The 18,985-nt window shown below is 42.2% G+C and overlaps 1 protein-coding gene across 2 annotated transcripts in view; it reads right to left on the bottom strand.

The window, feature by feature from the left end:
* Positions 1 to 18,985, bottom strand: part of CTXND1 (cortexin domain containing 1) — a 39,495-nt gene that overhangs the window by 9,454 nt on the left and 11,056 nt on the right. The window contains exon 1 of one of the 2 annotated variants that reach the window (XM_081839394.1): positions 770 to 1,115. The exons of the other annotated variant lie outside the window; for it this stretch is intronic. The gene's annotated coding sequence lies outside the window, so the exon portion shown is untranslated. Of the gene's footprint in view, positions 1 to 769; positions 1,116 to 18,985 lie in introns of those variants that run through there. 2 annotated transcript variants of the gene reach the window in all.

The following is an 18,985-nucleotide window of genomic DNA, read 5'->3' as shown; positions in this document are numbered from 1 at the left end:
ATGAGTGGAGCGGCAGGTGGGACAAATAAATCTTTTTTGCCTTATGTGATATTAATAACCCTCCACCCCAGAAAGAAGAATCGTTGCAATTTATTAATCACAAGCAGGAATTTAAGAACTGTGTGGAGTGAATTATTGATCAAAGAGAGGATTGGTAAACATCAGAGAATGGAGGAAAGTTTTATGACGCAGTTTCAAATGGCGTCTCGCCAAGACAGGCTGGCCTAAGAAGGACGGGGGGAGGAGGACCAGGGTCATCGGAATGTGAATGATTTTCGGAATGTGATCTAGACCTGGCAGAGCCCTCTGAGATATGTTTGGCAAGCCTGGGGAAACCAACGGACAGACTGAGGGAAAGCTTTTTATGGAGGTGTGGAAATGGCGTCTGTCCTTATGTGATATGATTTTTGGAGAGTGTAAAACCCACACACTGCTTGTGAAGATTATCAGAGATCGCAAAGAAAGGAATATATGATAACAACAAGAAGATGAGGAAAGTAACAAAGAGACTATCTGGACAGAACTGGACAGAACTGTCTAATTAAAACAGCAATATAAGTGATGTTTGGACCCCTTTTTGGAGCTTGAAGTATGGGTACCCCCAACAAAAATTTAAAAATCTGGCTGTATAATTTGGAACTAATGTGATTTGGAAATAATGTGATTTGATTGGCCTGTTAATAAAAATTATATATATATAAAAATCCTAAGCACAGTCCCAGTGTCTACCACCTTTTTGGCCCCCATCTTCCAGCTTCTCCAGGCTTACCTGGCGTAGCACTGTAAAGCAACCCATATTATGTTGTAATATACAGTTACCGACTCAACTTGTGTGCATGAAAAGGTTAACCTGAGCTCCAGGTGCCAGTGGTTGGAGCTTAGCAGGCTCCCAGCTGCCTTTGCTTCCTCCCTTTTCTCTTTGCTTTGCTTCATCAAAGAAGCCAGAATTGCAGCTGAAGAAAAACCAAGTGAATGGAAAACCTCTGTAACAAGAGATTTTTATTGCCTGATTCTTTTGTAACAAAACCAAGTTCTTTCCTTTAAGTCATTTGGAACCTTTCTTCTTCATTTCACCGCCAACCGATGAAGCCTTGCTTGCTGTAACTCCTGAAACCTTGTGAGTAAAATCTTCACTTATTTGCAGAGTTAAATGTTTGTGATTTATTCTGCCTTAAGTAGTTTTGTGGGGAACATTTGTTTAGAGGTGGATGAGGGCAGATGCAAATCATAACAAGTTTTAATGTGCTTGCTGTAACTCCTGAAACCCTGTGAGTAAAATCTTCACTTATTTGCAGAGTTAAATGTTTGTGATTTATTCTAGCCTAAGTAGTTTTGTGGGGAACATTTGTTTAGAGGTGGATGAGGGCAGATGCAAATCATAACAAGTTTTAACGTGCTTGCTGTAACTCCTGAAACCCTGTGAGTAAAATCTTCACTTATTTGCAGAATTAAATGTTTGTGATTTATTCTAGCCTAAGTAGTTTTGTGAGGAACATTTGTTTAGAGGTGGATGAGGGCAGGTGCAAATTGCAACAAGTTTTAACGTGCTTGGAGCAATCACCATTGTGCTACCTCTGCTACGAAAGAGTAGGGATCTCTCTTCCAAACCTCTCTCTCTAACATTATAGTACTGCTTTGTTAGGAGGGGCTCCTGCACCACACTGTTGTTGCGCACAAGTGGGCTTAACCAGTGACAGTGCTGGGATAGACCAGAAAACCAATTTAGAATGTCACCACAGGCAGCAGTCCCCCAGGTTCCATCATTGGCATCTCCAAGTACGGTTGAAAATGTCCCTTGCCACTGCCAATCAGGGTAGACAATACTGAGCTAGATGGACCAATGGTTGGACTCGGTATAAACATGGAAATAGTATTTTTTTAAAAAATAGTCCATAAAATAAAATTAGTAATTAATTATTAATTATTAAATTAATTTAATAATTCAGACAATTAAGAATGCTCTGCTAACATTGCCGGCAGAAATTGCCGCAGTGAAAAAATTAAATATGAAAGAAAATTGGGCTACCTATAAAATTGTATTAAAGGAAGAAAACGGAGAATTGGAATTAAAGGATTATACAGAAATTAAAGCTCATATTAGTGATTGGTTCCAATATATTCAAATTAAGTATAGATTAGCGAAAGACAAAAAGTTAGGATTTGAAAAAGAAATATCAAAATTCGATAAATACTTAATACAAGAAAAATCAAAATATATATCTAAATTGTATAATCTGATCTTAGAGTAGGAAACAAAGAATGAATTGGTTAAAGCATCAATGATTAAATGGGCGCAAGATATTGGGAAAAATATGTTTGAACAATGGGGAAAATTGTGGAAAGAAGATATGAACTTCACTATGTTATATATTGAAAGAAAATTACCTCAAAATACAACATAGATGGTATTTAACACCTGAAAGAATAGCAAAAATGAATAAAAATTGTAGCGATGTCTGCTGGCGATGCAACACTGGAAAAGGTACTATGATACATATATGGTGGAATTGTTTAAACATCAAACAATTTTGGGAAACAATATACAGTGGTGCCTCGCAAGACGAAATTAATTCGTTCCGCAAGTCTCTTCGTCTTGCGAGTTTTTCGTCTTGCGATGCACGGTTTTCCATAGGAATGCATTGAAAATCAATTAATGCGTTCCTATGGAAACCGCCTTCCCCCGACCTCTTCTGGCGGGCGGCATTTTAAAATCGCCCGGGACAGCGGAGGACTTCTCCGCTGTCCGGGCGATTTAAAAGCCCCTGGGAAGGCAAGCAGGGGGGACAAAGACTTTTGCCCCCCGCCTGCCTTCAGAAGAGGTCCAGGACAGGCTTCGCGGACCTCTCCGCAAGCAGCAGGAGCGCTCCTTGCGGAGAGTTGCCAGCGCGCCCAGGCTTCGCGGCCCCGCCACCCGGCTTCGGGACATCGTTCCGATGCCAGGCGGCGGGGGGAGGCGTTCCCGCCTCGCCGCCCGGCATCGGGGCATCGTTCCGATGCCGGGCGGCGGGGGGAGACTTTCCCGCCCCGCCGCTCGGCTTCGGGACATCGTTCCGATGCCGGGCGGCGGGGGGAGGCGTTCCCGCCTCGCCGCCCGGCATCGGGGCATCCTTCCGAAGCCCGGCGGCGGGAGGAGGTGTCCCCGCCCCGCCGCCAGGCTTTGGAGGAGGTCCGAGGACAGCGGGGAAGACGAGCTGCGCTTCCCCACTGTCCCGGAGATTTCCCTATGGGCTGTCGTCTTGCGAAGCAAGCCCATAGGGAAATTCGTCTTGCGAAGCGCCTCCAAAACGGAAAACCCTTTCGTCTAGTGGGTTTTCCGTCTTGCGAGGCGTTCGTCTTGCGGGGCACCACTGTATAACGAAATGAAAAAAATGTTAAGCAAGTGCTGCTTAGAGCAGGCATGTCCAAAGTCTGTTTTGGGGGCCTACTCTGGCACACCAGTCGGTTTAATCCAGCCCCTGTGGCAGTTTATTTCCTGGGCTAAAATCCTAAATATTAGAGGGGGATTTTCCTCTGGTGGCAGATGACAGAGACTGTGACACCAGAGACCGGTGTAAAACCAAACTAAATAAAGGTTTTATTATAAAACAACAAACAGCAAAGCTTGTAGGTGTTTTTCCTGCAGGCAGAGTTCAAACTGCAGCTTTTCTCCTTTTGTAGTCATGGCCAGCTGTACCCAATCAGCCCAGAGCTTACAGAAACTGTTCTTAAAGGTACAAACATCCTTACTGTTTCTATGCAGAATGACTCTCAACACTAAAATCCTAAAAAAAACCTCAACAACTTCAATCCTAAAAGAAGCTCAACAATGCCAACTCTAAAAAAAAAAGCTTAACAACTTTGGAGTAAAATCCTAAAAAAAAAAGGTCAACGGCCCTTCACTTCATCAAATCTGGCCCTCTTTGAAAAAAATTTGGACACCACTGGCTTGGAGGAATCAGCCAGTCGTCAGTGATCACCAGCTGCTATTTTTGCCTTGAAGTTCCTTGCAACGACACTGCCTTTCCAAAGCTCAAACTTCCAAGATCTTTAGGAAGCCTTTCAGGGTAAACAGCCAGTAAGAGGCATGAGCAGATTTGGGCCATAAACACTGATGTGAAATATTTCCTTTTCCTCTGTATTTCCCATCTACTTCTGATCTGAATTTTTTTGCTTCTCTACCTCAACCAGACTGGCTTGGAGATTTAGAAATTGGCCCTGGGCCAGGGAATCAGGACTTCGGAGAATGCAAAAGTTTTATTTCAAGATGGCTGGTGTGGAGGAACAGGAAGTGTTATTCTTTCTGTTGCCTTGGCATCAGAAGTTGGTATTTCTGAGCAACTGTGAAGGTCCAGTGCTAACCTTTGATTCCTGGCCCTGTTCCTCCTCTTCCTGCTTCTTGTTTGTGCCTGTTTGCTGGTGCCCTCTAAGTGAGGATGGGGCGGCAAATCTGTCAATTTTAGTTTTTCTCGGTTTCTCATTTCCCCTCCTATCTCAAGTTGAGTTCTCCTTATTTCAACATCATCTGGTGTGGCTTTTTCTTAAAAGGGCCTCACATGAAATTGGCAGCATTTTAGTCCAATTTTTTTACTGGGTAGGGGTGTGGAATTCACAGTGGGGCCAACTGAACGTAAGACTGAAGAAAAAACAACAATAAATGGAGAGAAACCAAGGCCCCATTTGCACCCTCAACACTGCAAATTGTTAAAGGTGCAAAGAGTTGCTAGGAGACCCCTGTTCCTCTCAGAGAACTACAGTTCCCAGAGCTGTATTGTATTGTTATTGTATTTTAGTGTTTAGTTGGAAGCTGCCCAGAGTGGCTGGGGAAACCCAGCCAGATGGGCGGGGTATAAATAAATAATAAATAATAAATAATAAATAATAAATATAATAAATAATAAATAATAAATAATAAATAATAAATAATAAATAATAAATAATAAATAATAAATAATTATTATTATTATTGTTGTTGCTGTTGTTATTATTATTATTATTATTATTATCCATGGCAAGAGAGGTTGGTTGTTAAATCACTCTGGCATTGTAAGGGTCTCCTCACAACTCTCAGCACCCTTAGTCTCCATAATTCTTTGGGGAAAGCAGGGCTTATTTTTCAGCCAGAACTCAGTTCTGGCACCTCTGAGGTGGGCGCCATGATAAGAGAACAAGGGAGGCATTCATGGTGACCTCTTTTTCTAGAAAAAGGGAGGGAAGCCACAACTCTTTAAAGTGGTTTGGAACTGCTTTAAAAGTATAGTGCAGATGAGGCCCAAAGTTAACAGATTCATGTGTCCCTGGGAGCCACATAAGCGCACTCGCTTACTTTGGTGCAGTCCCACTTTTAACCATGCTCATCCAGGACAACTGTTTTGTGGCCCCGTGGTTCTTGGTTCCTAACACAATGGATCAGGTGGGCGTTGGCAGTTAATGAGATCAGAGGTAGGAAACATCTATCATGCACAAATTAATAGACTAAAACCAAATCTTTAATGCTCCTTTAAAATACTCCTCATGGAAGTATCCATCTTAATTTTGCCATTAAACAAATAACTGTCTGTGGATTTAGGAAATGGACCTTTGATTCGCCATTTTTAAAATGAGGAAATGTCAACGCCTCTGTGCTGGGTTGCTCATAAAACCCCTTTTGAGTGATGGTCTGCTTTTGTCTGGTGCAGTCTGGAGCGCTGTCAGTCTCCGGCCTGACACAATTATTCATGTCAGTTATGCGCTATAGTTCATACATCACAATCAATCTGGTGCTTGCATTTTAATAATCCTTGGGGGTGATTCATAATATGTTTTCCATTCTCCAGCATTTAAAAACCATCCAAGCATTGAGCCATTCAGGCCATTACTTTAGTCCACAGCATTATACAACTTGCCAAGATTAACCTTCTCTCCTCTTGATATACGGTTTGTTTACTCTGTATAATTCTGTAATATGGACAGCATCCCAAGTCCATTGACACATTGCAGCCCGTCTAGAGCAACTTTGGCTGATCCCCTGCTATCAATGGGAAGGTCCATTGTCAGAAAATCTACCTGGCTAGCTTCTATTTTTGCCTTGCATTTGGTTTGGTTCAGTTCCTATTGATAGTCCAACCTACTTAATTTGCATTTCCAGTTACATTACAAGAAACAAAATGCAGCCATCCTTCAAAAGCCACACTTCTCTCACTTTTTTTCAATGCTGTTCTCCAACCAAATAATATGTACAATAATGCATATACTATGATCCAGTGTGGTTTAAAAAAAATGCATGTACAGTGGTACCTTGATTTAAGAACAGTTTAGTTTATGAACAACTTGGATGAAGAACGCTGCAAACCCGGAAGTAGGTGTTTTGGTTTGTGAACTTTGCCTTGGAATAAGAACATGTTCCGTTTCCTGTTGAGTGTAAATTGAGTCCCCTGCTGCTATGGGAAAGCACGCCTTGGTTTAAGAACGCTTTGGTTTAAGAATGGACTTCCGGAACGGATTAAGTTTTTAAACCAAGGTACCACTGTATTGGTGAAAACAACACTAAAATGCTTTTGTATAGGGGAAATTGCCTAGCAAAAAGGTGTCTCTTAGGCAAAGTTGCATATGCAAATATATATATTAAAATAAATTTGTATGAAAACGCTGGGTGAGGTGAGAAATCTTTTTAAAATCCCACAAACCTATGTGCAAATGTGGAGAATTGAACATTAGACTGGAAAAATGAGAAACCAAAACGACAGATTCATCCATCTCTATGTTCTTGGTTTGTTTGGGTTTGTTTGTTTTGCAGAATATTACACTCCCTTCACAAATTGCTCTAAGCTCCACTGGTGGTTCTCTAAATGTCACGCTTAGGTTTTTTGGTTTAAAATGCATTTAATGTCAACAAACTGCAATTTTGTAGTTACAGATAGGTAGCCGTGTTGGTCTGCCATAGTCAAAACAAAATAAAAAAATTCCTTCCAGTAGCACCTTAAAGACCAACTAAGTTAGTTCTTGGTATGAGCTTTCATGTGCATGCACACTTCTTCAGATACATACTTCAGATGCAATTTTGTACTTTCCTTATCAACAAACGTATTCGGGGAAGACAATATGAATGGTATGAAATAAAAGATGCCTCAGAAGGTCAAATGGTCAAAGTAACATGGAATATTCAGCCATCTTGTCCATCCATTAGACATGATTAAACTCTATCGTACTTTACTGTAACTTGTGCATGAGTAATCTGTGCATAGGTGAGCAAACTTAGGTAAAAAGGTTAATTGCTGGTCAATTGCAGAGAGCCTCTTTGTCAAAACAAACTGAGCACAGCTATAGAGGCAAGGTTAATGTTCTTTTAATGGGCAAGCCCTCTGGTTGTCCCTTTTGCACAGCGTGTTGGACAGACTGGCATCTAACAGCACTACATTTCTCAGGACAAAATATGTTTGGTCCCGATTTCTTCTTTTTATATAAAAAGGCGAGGAGGAGGAGAATAATTCTGCCTTTACTTGCTTAAAGGATACATGCTGCAAAGCCAAGTTGGCGCCTGCGATATGTAAAGCTTGTCAGTTGCCTTCACTTTTTGGTGTACATCGATGCATCATTTACAATATATGATGCCAAACACCTGATTAATGGGAGCCAAAATAGTTGCAAATCCAAACTGGTCAGTAAAGCAGTGGGAAAAACTTGTTTGATATATGCTAGGGAATAAATATACTTAAAAGAAGAAGTCTGGGTGTTGCTTGGTTCTAAGTTATTTATTATGCCTTTGTTAGAAGATGCAAATAATTTGTATGCCAGTACAATACTGATAAAATACAAAAAGGTAAATGACATCCACAAAAACATGGAGCGTCATTGTGGTGCAGTGGTTAGAGTGTTAGATTAAGACCTGGGAGACCAAGGTTCAACTCTTCAATAGGCCATTCAAGTATTTATGGATATATATAAAGTCTCACACTTATATGGAATGGGCCAAGTGCATTGTAAGGGTGGAAAAATGAGCAACTGACAGGAGCGATAATTTACAATTTCATCCATCCCGTATCCATTCCATGCCAATCACTGGTATGGATGAATGGCAGCGTATCCCAATTTTTTTAACAACAATCATGCGCTTCATGAAAAGAAATTGAGCACAGTTATACAGTGGTACCTCTGGTTAAGAACTTAATTTGTTCCGGAGGCCCGTTCTTAACCTGAAACTGTTCTTAACCTGAAGCACCACCTTAGCTAATGGGGCCTTCCGCTCCCACCGTGCCATTTCCATTCTCATCCTGAGCTAAAGTTCTCAACCCGAGGTACTACTTCTGAGTTAACGGAATCTGTAACCCAAAGTGTCTGTAACCTGAGGTACCACTGTAATATGGTGACTCTCATAAAATGTGTGTGTGTTTGTTTACAAAAGCACCAATTCTACAGCATTTGTGGGTGAATGCTTATTGATGATTTCAGTTGGCTGTGCATACTTATAAATTAGCTGAAATTCCTGAGTTGCAGGGGGCTGGAATGGATGACCCTTGGGGTCCCTTCCAACTCTACAGTCCTATGATTCCACGATTGCTTGTGCAACACCGCATGCCTCTCTATATGAAAAGAATCACTAAGTCTCCACCCCCATTGTTCAGCCCGGACACTGAGGTCTAGCTCCGATGGCCTTCTGGCAGTTCCCTCACTGCAAGAAGTGAGGTTACAGGGAACCAGCCAGAGGGCCTTCTCGGTAGTGGCGCCCGCCCTTTGGAATGCCCTCCCATTAGATGTCAAGGAAATAAACCACTATCTGACTTTTAGAAGATATCTGAAGGCAGCCCTGTTTCGGGAGGTTTTTAATGTCTGATGTTTTATTGTGCTTTTAATTCTGTTGGGAGCTGCCCAGAGTGGCTGGGGAAACCCAGCCAGATGGGCGGGGTCTAAATATTATTATTATTATTATTATTATTATTATTATTATTATTCAGTGAAAAGGCACTAACATCGGTGCCTTTCTGGAACAGTGCATGAATGATCAACTACGCTATTACATTATAATGGGCCGATCAGATGTAGCATCAAGAGTGTCATTCCAGATCGAGGGACAAATATCCACTCAAGCCATGAAGCTTAAGAGTATCCTTCTGCCCTAGCTACCATCTCTCAGCCTAACCTATCTCACAGGGTTGTTCTTGCTGAGTGGAGGCACTTGTGTAGCCTTGAGGGCCATGTAGGGTAGCATCCAGTCCTGAAGCTTTTCACCCTTGGGTGGAGGTCTGGGATAAGCTTCCTCTTTGACCACAAGAGTCTGTAGTGCCAGGAATTGCGCCCTCCCAATTGTCTCTCCCAAGGCACCTCTTGCTTCTGGTTTTTACCAGTTTCTGGGAATCGCAAGTGTTCCACTTCCCATAGATAACTGGTTGGTAGATGCTGAACTAGGTGGATCATTGGCCTGATCCAGCGGTGCTCTTCTTATGTCCTTCCTGATTTCAGTGCAAGCCGTGTTGAACAGAATCTGCCCTCCGTTGCATAACCCCACCGTACGTCCCCATTGCTAGGTGCGACACCCAAGCGTGATTGAACGTTAGAAGCTCACCTTTATATGCAGAGAGTAAGTGCGCTTAGCAGTAAGTTTAATGGACTGGGTGAAACCAGCAAAAAGCCATTAATCTTGAGCACAAAACATGACCCACTTAACTTCTTACCAAGGTTAGGGGCTCATGCGGCGAAAGGGTAAGTGTTTGTGTTCAGAGTGCCCAGAGGCATCTCGGGCTGAAACATTGTCCTTGTACATTTCATCAGCGCATGTGTTGACAGCAGACATTCTTCACCCTTGAAGCAGGTGATACGGTTTTACAAGCATATTTATGCAACTCTGCCTACCCTGCATGGATTGAAAACCAAGAAGTTGGGTGGGTTTTTGTTTTGGTTATAGGTTTACAATAAAGAAGATAACTATCAAAGTGTTATGTGTTATCTAAGATGAAAGTGTACTCACTGCAAGTTATGAATCTCTTCTCCTGAAACATCCCAAGGCGATTAACAAAAACAAAAGACTCAAATTTTTGCAAAGCAATTTCCCCTAATAGAATGCATTTAGTGTGTTACTTACACTAATAACAGGATTCTTTAATGCATACTTTTCACCTAGTAGACACATCTTTGTACACATTACTTGACTGGAGAGATTGCATGCAAAATGGATAATTAGGAGAAATTAGCACTAAAATGCTGATAAATCTTTGTGAGAAGTTTTTTTTTAAAAGCGTGGAGAACAGAAGATGGGAAAAATTAGAAGCGGAGAGAAATGAAAATGGACTAATTTGCCCATACTCAGTAACCAATGAATTGTAATGTGAAAGCTGGCAAAGAAAACTGAAATTCAGGGAATGAAGAGTGTGGAATGCCCTGCTTGCAGGGAATAACTGGTTATAACCCCCGAATACCCCCACTTTTTTCTGGAGCTCACCTTTATATATGCTGCAGAGCATTTGACTTCTGCTGTAAGCTGATAAACAGATTTACAGCCGTCGTGACTAATTCCACATTAAATTGCTAATAGTGTTTCAAGGTTACCTGCCTGGGAAACTTTGGAGGCTCTGTATAATTAGCGTGTGCTGGAGACCGCCTTTGAGAAATGGACACAGGGCAAAAGTATTTAATTCATCTGGGGGAACTACAGGTTTCAAAGCAATGTGGGAAATAAAAAATGACCTGTGTACACAAGCCTTTCCCCGTTTATTCCACAGAAGTTTCTGTTTTTGTTCGGGCTGCTTTAACTGATCTAATCACCATGAATGATTAACTCAAAGCTTTGGTATGACACCTTCAACAACACCAGTACTTCACTACGCAGTGATATATAAATGTAATTGTGGTAATTTGCTTTCCGTGTAAGGTTACCAAATGACTTTTAAAAAAAGCAGCAGCCTGGCTCATGCGCTTTTAACAACATCTTGGCCTGCAGACATCATCAGTATGTTCTGTGTCCGAAAAAGCCTCGCCTGCAGATGGAGTGGCAATTTATGGATCATCAAAAAGAGGAAATGCAAGATTTAGTCTAGATGCACACCTCAGCCTGCGTACCAGATGGAGCTGGTAGACAGATGCTATGGCACAGAATTAACCTCCACCTCCATGGACAGCTGTGAGTCCAAAATGACTCCCGGGCTGCACACCTGGTCCATTCATGACCACAGAGTTCTCCTGGATATTACCATGTCTGGCCCCTAGGTCTCAGGTTTGGGCTCTGAAGTCTCAGGGTCTGGAATACTCTTGAACTGGGAACCCTACATGAGACAAGCAGAAAGACATTTTGCACACAATCCAACAGGTAACCCACATGCTTTGCGGTCCATTGGCACAAGATGGACTTCAGGGCGATGATGGTGGTGATCCGCTAGCAGCGCTAATGCCGTCTTTAATTTCCCCTTCCTCTAAGCTAATTGAATCAATCATGGATTTAATAATGCAATTCCAGGGAGGACATCATAGCAGCTGCCCTAATTGCACAGATCTAAAAGGGCTGACATTCAGTCAGCAAACCCAAAATCTGTCTCATCTGGAAATGCATCCAACGGCGCCTTAAAACAACAACAACAGAGCGATCCTTTATATAAAACGAAAGAAGTAAAAGAGGAAAGAGCAATCTCTAGATATTAACCTAAGTGTGCAGTTTGGCTCTGCTGCGTCTTAGCTTTAAACCTTTGTCAAAACAAATTTGCTCAAATGCTGCTCTGTTAGCCTGCTGGGGAGTATATTACAGCAGCATTTCATGGTATTATTCCAAACTTAAAGCTGGTGAGTGAGAGAAGGGTCAAGCTCTTTTATCTATCACATTTACACCCCACCTTTCATCCAGGGAGCTCAAGAAGGCATACATGGTCCTTCCCCATTTTATCCTCAAAATAACCATATCAGGTAGAGGTTAGGCTGAGAGTCTATGATCGGACCAAGGTCACTCTGAGCTTCATGGCTGATCAGGAATTTAAACCCTGATCTCTCCCAGATCCTAAACCACCACTCTAACCATACCAACTCTCTGCTTTCAGGGTGCAGAGTATGGTTGTGGTAAATGGGAATAATTATTTTCGTATGAAAGAAACTAGCAACAAAATAAATTCTCTTTTCCTAACACAAAGCTCCTCTTCAGCCTTCTAGCTTGTCAACCACCCAATTGTGTTGTCCTTTTCCAGATCATTTTATTTCCTCCCTCTAAGAATATGCTTTTGTTTTCCAATGGTCGTACAACACTCTGTAGCTACCAAGTCTCCTCGGTGGTTATTGGACTGTATTGGGGGTGGGGAGTCCCTGTGTTTGTATGTGTATATATAACATTGATCATCTATAGCCATTATTGATAAGCTTGGCAGGCTATGGTTCTCTCTCTCTCCTTCAGGGTTTCTTAAGAATGTGTCCTTATTTCTCAGTGGCCAAATATCAGCTGCATATCTGCCAGTACCCAGGAAATTATTCAGTTTACATTTAATGGCAGTCCTGTATAATTGAGATTTTCCTGAAACAATAAATGAAGCCAAACACACCCATCCATGGGAATTCCTTCTCCAAGTTTTGCTGTGCAGTTCTCCAGCCAAGTGATGGGTACAGAAAGGTGTGTATCAATGCATGTAATTATGAAAAGAATACACAAAGGCACATTATATTAAGGGGAAATTGTTGAGAGAAATTGGCACTAAACTGCTGGTGAATTTTAATGAAGACTTTTAAAAAATGAACAAATTTTCAAACTGATCTGGAAATGTGGAGAACCAAATTTAAGATAGGGAAAATGAGGATGTGAGGGGAAACAAAAACTGACAGATTAGCTCATCCCTACTCAGCACTCAGCACCTGAGTTGATGATTAGAGGAGGGAATTAATAACTTGGCACCATTAAAATAGACGAAATGAATTATGAAGATAAGTTAAATTTAGGAAAAGACAAATTTTGGATAACTATTAGGCTAAGCTTAATTTTTTAAGGTATGAAATAAACGTATCTAAAATTTGAGATACAACATTGGAAAATTAGATAATAAGGATGGAAACAAGGTGATAAATTGCTGGTTTAAGTTTTATAATTTGGAATGCTGGAGCGGGAGATGTGAGGAAGTCCAAAGAAGATAAGAAAATATGTTATGATATGTACTATTGTGTTTATTTATTTGTATTGTAATAAAAAAAAACCTTTAATAAATATATTAAAAAAAATAAATAGAGGAGGGAATTCCTAAAATATTCTGTACCGTGTGGACTCACATTGGCTCATAGCAATTTTTCCAAAGGCAAATCCTTCTGTCTCTCAAGTGGCTCGTAATCCAAGTAATTAAATGGTTTGGGGCAGAGAAGATGCCAAATGAAACAAAAACGACAGTGTATGGACAAAGTATCTCTTTAACCCATGACATGCCAGTCTCGGCAGCAACAATGAAAAGGGCGTCCATTCATCTGCTCCATGGATGTTTGCTGAAGAAGAGGTACTTCTTGTGGTCTTGGGGGCTCTGAATACAGTCCAGTGATGGTGTGTCTGGAATCCTGCTGCCAGATGCTGTGTCCTCAGAAAATGAACCAGGTGCTCCACAGATCGAGGACCTTGAGGAGCAGGCGGGGAACTGGTGCTCCACATCCCCTAGAGGGGCACCCAGGTGAGATATCTCCTGCAGAACCCTTGGAACTGTCAAAGGAGGAGGTGGAGTCATCTTTCAGTCGTCCAACTCCTTGGCCAGCAGCACCATGGCTTAGCAAAGCAGTGTTGCTGCCTCAGCATCCCCTGAAGCATTCACTGCGATGCAAAAGCTGTTTTTGCACACCTCCCCAATCTCTCCATCCAGATGGAGGCATAGCCGGGAAGGATGGGCAAAGGTGTCGGTTCCAGTTTCTCTCCGTTCCTCATTTATCCATTCAGTTCTCCACTTTTCTGCATCAGTTTGTCTACTTTTTTTTAAAGTCTTCATCAGCACCTGAGTGTGCATTTCTTTTATTATGGACACATTTTGCGCGCACGTGCAATTCCCCCTGACATTATTTCTTTAAAAATATTTTTTATTGAAAGTTTATACAGAACATATTATCCAAAAACATATCATCCTTAATCCCCCCCCCATTTTTCCTCCCTCCCCCACCCTCCCACACAACACCCCCCCCCCCGACTTCCCTCAGTTCCAGTCTTTGGTTTCTCTGTGAATGCTATTCTCTGCATGTTGCAAAGTTGTATAGATCCTTAAATTGTTTAACTGATTATTTTCAATAAAAAGTTTGTGAATGTTTATTCAAAACCTGCCAAGGAGTCCAGTTCGCTTTGTTGCCTCTTCAAATACTTTGTAAAGGGTTCCCATTCATCTTTAAAATCACAGTTATCCTTGTCCTGTAGCTTATGTGTCAATTTTGCCAGTTCTGCATAGTCCATCAGTTTTTCTTGCCATGATTCTTTAGTTGGAATTTCTTCAGTCTTCCATCCTTGTGCTATTAGGACTCTCGCGGCCGTTGTCGCATACACGAAGATGTTTTTCAGCTTTTTTGGCAGGTCTTTCCCTACAATCCCTAACAAAAATGCTTCAGGTTTTTTAACAAATGTTAGATGGAACATTTTCTTCAATTCGTTATATATTATTTCCCAAATTATTTTAATTACATTACAATCCCACCACATATGATAAAATGTCCCCTCCTTTTCCTTACACTTCCAACATATATTTGAACTAGTTTTGTACATTTCCCCTAACTGCACTGGTGTCATATACCATCTGTACATCATCTTCATATAATTCTCCTTCAACAGGGGCTGTAAATTCAACAGTCTGTAAATTTTAAATCAGTTTTCCATTCCCCTGACATTTTGTATGCTGTTTTCACTAATGTGTGCGTTTTTATGCACGCTTGATCCCTAGCGTGTGTATTTTTGGACAGTTCTGCGTTGCAAAATTCAGAGAAGTTCCAGTTTCAAAGGATGGCTGTGTTTTGTTTCAGAGGTGCGAGTTTAGGGAGGGCCACCTTTAAACATGAGTGGAAGTGAATTTCTCCCTAATTCCTAATATCACTGTTCAATGGCGCATTCCAGCCAGGCAAAAGCACTTGAGAGGGGCTGCAGAGCAAGGCCACTGCCACGTGGGGAGGGCGACATGTCTTGGGCACAATCTCAGCTCGCAAGGGTCAGGTAGGAAGGTGGCACTCCCCACGCTTGCCCTAGATTGAGCCTTGCTGCAGCTCCAGCTCACAGTCTTTGGAGCAATTGGCGGCTTATTTTGAATTCAGATGCGATGCTGTCGCCAGAGCACACACTATTTGCTGTATCAAAAGTTTTGCTCATCAAATAACTCCTGGCGCATTAACTGTTTTAAATGACTTTGTGGATGGAAACATTTCTTAATGGCTTTAATTACCAGTCTGGTTCAGTGTTTGGAACCGGTTAGTTGAACGGAAATGCACAAGGAAGGCTGCAGATCTAAACATTAAATCTGGCTTCGTTTCAGAGTAGGATAAAACTCCATTTGCCTGGCGTGCGTCAAATCTCAATAAAAACTATAATTCACGTGATGGAAGTTAGCAGGGTTGACTTGTGTGGGAGATGATGCTTTGGAGAAAGTTTAATGTTTAACTCCAGAACGAGGCAGGAATTAATTCAGAAGAGACCACCCATCCCATCCTGATTACTGGGATTTTTGCAAAAGCGAAGCTTTGTCCTCAAGCCCAGTGCCCCAGGCAATTGCTTACCCCTAAATCCGACCCTCCTATGGTTTTGCTCTAGAGAGGCTTTTAAACAGAGTTTATTCCAGACCTGCTTCTGCCTGTGTTGTTTTATGGGCTGCCTCCTTAATGTCACATTTGTGACGTGCCGAATCAATTACAGGAGGGGAGTTGTAAGTGGCTTGGGAAGAGGAAACAAATCATGAGGACGCAGATGAATTCTCTTTGATGTTATCAATTAACGTGGGAAGATTAAGTCATTGATCACAGGAAGAAAGCAACTGAAAATAAGGTTTGACGCAAATAGCCTCCAACTGTAACTTTCAATAGTTCTGGCATAGATTTTCTCGCTGGATGTACCAGTTACCAGGGCACAGAGCTTGTGGCCCTCTGAAAGGTGTTGGACTTTCAGAAATGGAAATGGGAATTCCCACAATTTGCCCGTTCATCCAAAGTCAGGAAAGGAAAGCAAGCCAGAAATACAAGCAGCATTAGCTATCAATCCGCAAACATTAGGTAAATAGCGACATTATTTTCTGCTTTGTTATTTGCTATTCCGCTTTCACTGAAATTAATTACATAAGTGTCAGATGGAGCAGATAGAGTGGCAAACAGGATTAGTTCTGGCAGAAGCCAAACTGCAGGAGAACAGAAATGGTGTTGATTGTGACAAACCCAGGATGGGATGGAATTTACTGCCTCCTTGCACCCCTTGTTGGACCACAACTCCCATTATCTCTGACCATAATCTATATGGAGAACCACAGTTTCCTCATAGGAGACCCTTAGTCCCTTCACAGTGCAGAGGTGGACTTAGGGGAGCACAGCTTGTTTGTTCACACAAGGGGTGTCACAGCAGTGACTTAGAATAGAAGGCAGAAGTTGGGGGGCACCAAATTTTTGGCATTGCCCAAGGCACCACTGCAATTTGAAAGCCCAAAGCCCACCAGCGCACAGATCTATAATTCCCAAAGGGTTTAACAATCAGGCTCTCTTCCCAAGGAAGTATGGGAACTGTTGTTCTCTGTGAGGGAAATAAGGGTCTCCTAACAGCTCTCAACACCTTAACAAACTAGAGTTCCAAGGATTATTTCTCATGAACCATGACTGTTTAAAGTAGTATGCTAATGTTTTAGTGTATTGGGTAGATGGGGCGCATGTGTATGTGTGTGTGAAAGAGCGTTAGAGGAGGCAGCAGCAGGAGGAGCCACCAGCCATTGAAGCTGTGCATCTGCCACGTTTGGCTCCGCCCCTGTGTCAGGGACCGTGCTGAGGTGGACTGCACTGAGGAAGAATGGTTGGAGCCACCCCCTCCTACTGATCCTGAATCTTCCCAGGAGCAGGAGGACAGTATAGATTTGGAACAGTGGTTTGCAGACGGGCATAGATCAGATGGCAGAAGCTGGGAAATACTGGAGGGGAAACAGCTAGGAGAAGAAACACTAGAAGAGAGAGAGTTAACAGGTTCACAGTCTCTGGATAGTATCTGCCCCCCCCCCTTCCCCAAAGTCACGGAGAGCTCAGAAAGTGTCAGAACAGAAAGCGCAGAGGCTACAAGCTCAGATTACAAGACGTAGGAGTGATGTGGATTAATAGGAATAGAGGAGGGGTAAGCCTTAATTGGGAGCACCGCCATTCTAGAGGGATGCGTTCTGTTGTCTCTCGCTGTGATTATTAAATATTCTAAGTGGTAAGAAGACTCCTTTCCCTTTGTTCTGCTTATCTACTGTCACGGGGGAGGAAGTCAATTCCCTGAAGCCTGGCTCCTCCTGACATCATGTGCATGATGTTGCCCCCCCCCAATTGCTTTTGCAATGTGGTGCCTCTGGACCTTGTAGGGAACATTTCCTCTCCCTGGAAACCTGATATCACAGTTCCAGGAAAAACACTCATCAGGCAGATGGCTGGTGCTTGGAAAGGGGAAAGTGGAGTTCAAAAACTTTTGAGTTGCTATCATGCTGCAGTGGAGTTGCTGGCTATCGATTGCCCTTGCCTGTTGAAACAAGAATGGGGTTCGACTGGGGATGCAAACTGCCAGGCAACTGCAAAACCAATGGGCTGTGAAATGCTGACCTCGCAGCATTTCGGAGACTTTGATTGTATAGGTCCTTCCTCATTAAAGGAGACGGGAGTTTTGTTTCGTCTCCTTGTTCAAGAAAGGCAATGCCATTTCTGGCTCAGTCATTAATTGTCAGCAGTGGTAGGCATTCAACCTTTGCTGACAGTGACAACCGGGAGATGCCATTATTACAAAAAAAAAGTATTTCTATGAACCTGCTGTGAGCTGGTTCATGGAGAAACCAAACTCCTCTTCCTATGGCAAGAATGTTAATAGAGCCGTATTTCACTCAGAGTACCCCGAGGCACCGTTCCGAGTGCGAAGCTTGGCACCATTGATTTTTCCATTCTGCAAAGATCCCCTTTTGAATGGTTTGTAATTTACAGAAGCTAAAGGGTCAGTTCAGAGGCTTTCCCTTCCTGCAGCTGCGCCTCTATCTGCCCATAGCAAAGTTTCATTCAACTCACTGCACTAACAAGAGAGGTACTTGCGATATTTATCCCTCTTGCCTATTAAGAGCAGAACTCCTAAATTTGGAACATTATAACAACGGGCAAATTTCCATCTCTCGGTTCAGTTCCCCACATTTCTGCATCACATTGCAGTTTTTTTAAAAAGTTCTCATGCAAATTGTCAGCATTTTAGTGAAATTTTCTCCTAGTGTACAATTTTTGTTTGCAAAAGGGGGTAGGAGGAGGTTATTGGTTTGTCGGGGGTTTTTCTTTTTTTAGTGTATTTTTACCTTGCATTTTTATGTTTTGAACCACCCTGAGACCTATGGATGAAGGGCATTCATTGGCAATAAAAGTTGGGATCCTGGCTAGATCCAAATGGCACTCAGTGTATGCAACACATTGTTTTATGAGAGCTTTGGCCTGTTCGTATCCCATGCTGAGTAGAAAACCTGGGGAGAAGCCCAGGGTTGAGATTTTAGAGGTGTTACTAAAACAGGCTCCTCCCGTTTCAGCCTCACTCTGGGCTCGGTGGCGTAGGAAGGGGAGTGCGGTAGGTGTGGGCCACCCCGGGTGTCATCACGGGTGTGTGTGTGACAAAATGGCAAAAAATGTGTTTTTAAAATAAAATTAAAAAATTGGGTTCATGAAACTTTTTTGTGAAAAAATATTTTTAAAAACGAGTTTAATAACTTCACCTGACAATTAATTGACTTCAACAAATCAACATAATACGTATTGAAACTTTTTAGTTCAGTCAACAAATGCAACGAAACGCGGCTGAACTCAATGCTGTGTAGTGGAGAATGAATGGATAAGGAAGGGGAGGGGTGTTTCTTTCCGCCGAAGTCTGTCTCTGCAGTTTGTACTCGAG

This window comes from Podarcis erhardii (assembly GCF_964252035.2).
Source record: "Podarcis erhardii genome assembly, chromosome: 14".
NCBI classification, from domain to species: domain Eukaryota; kingdom Metazoa; phylum Chordata; class Lepidosauria; order Squamata; family Lacertidae; genus Podarcis; species Podarcis erhardii.
Note: the sequence above shows the minus strand (reverse complement) of the source record. Positions and strands in the feature narration are given on the sequence as shown.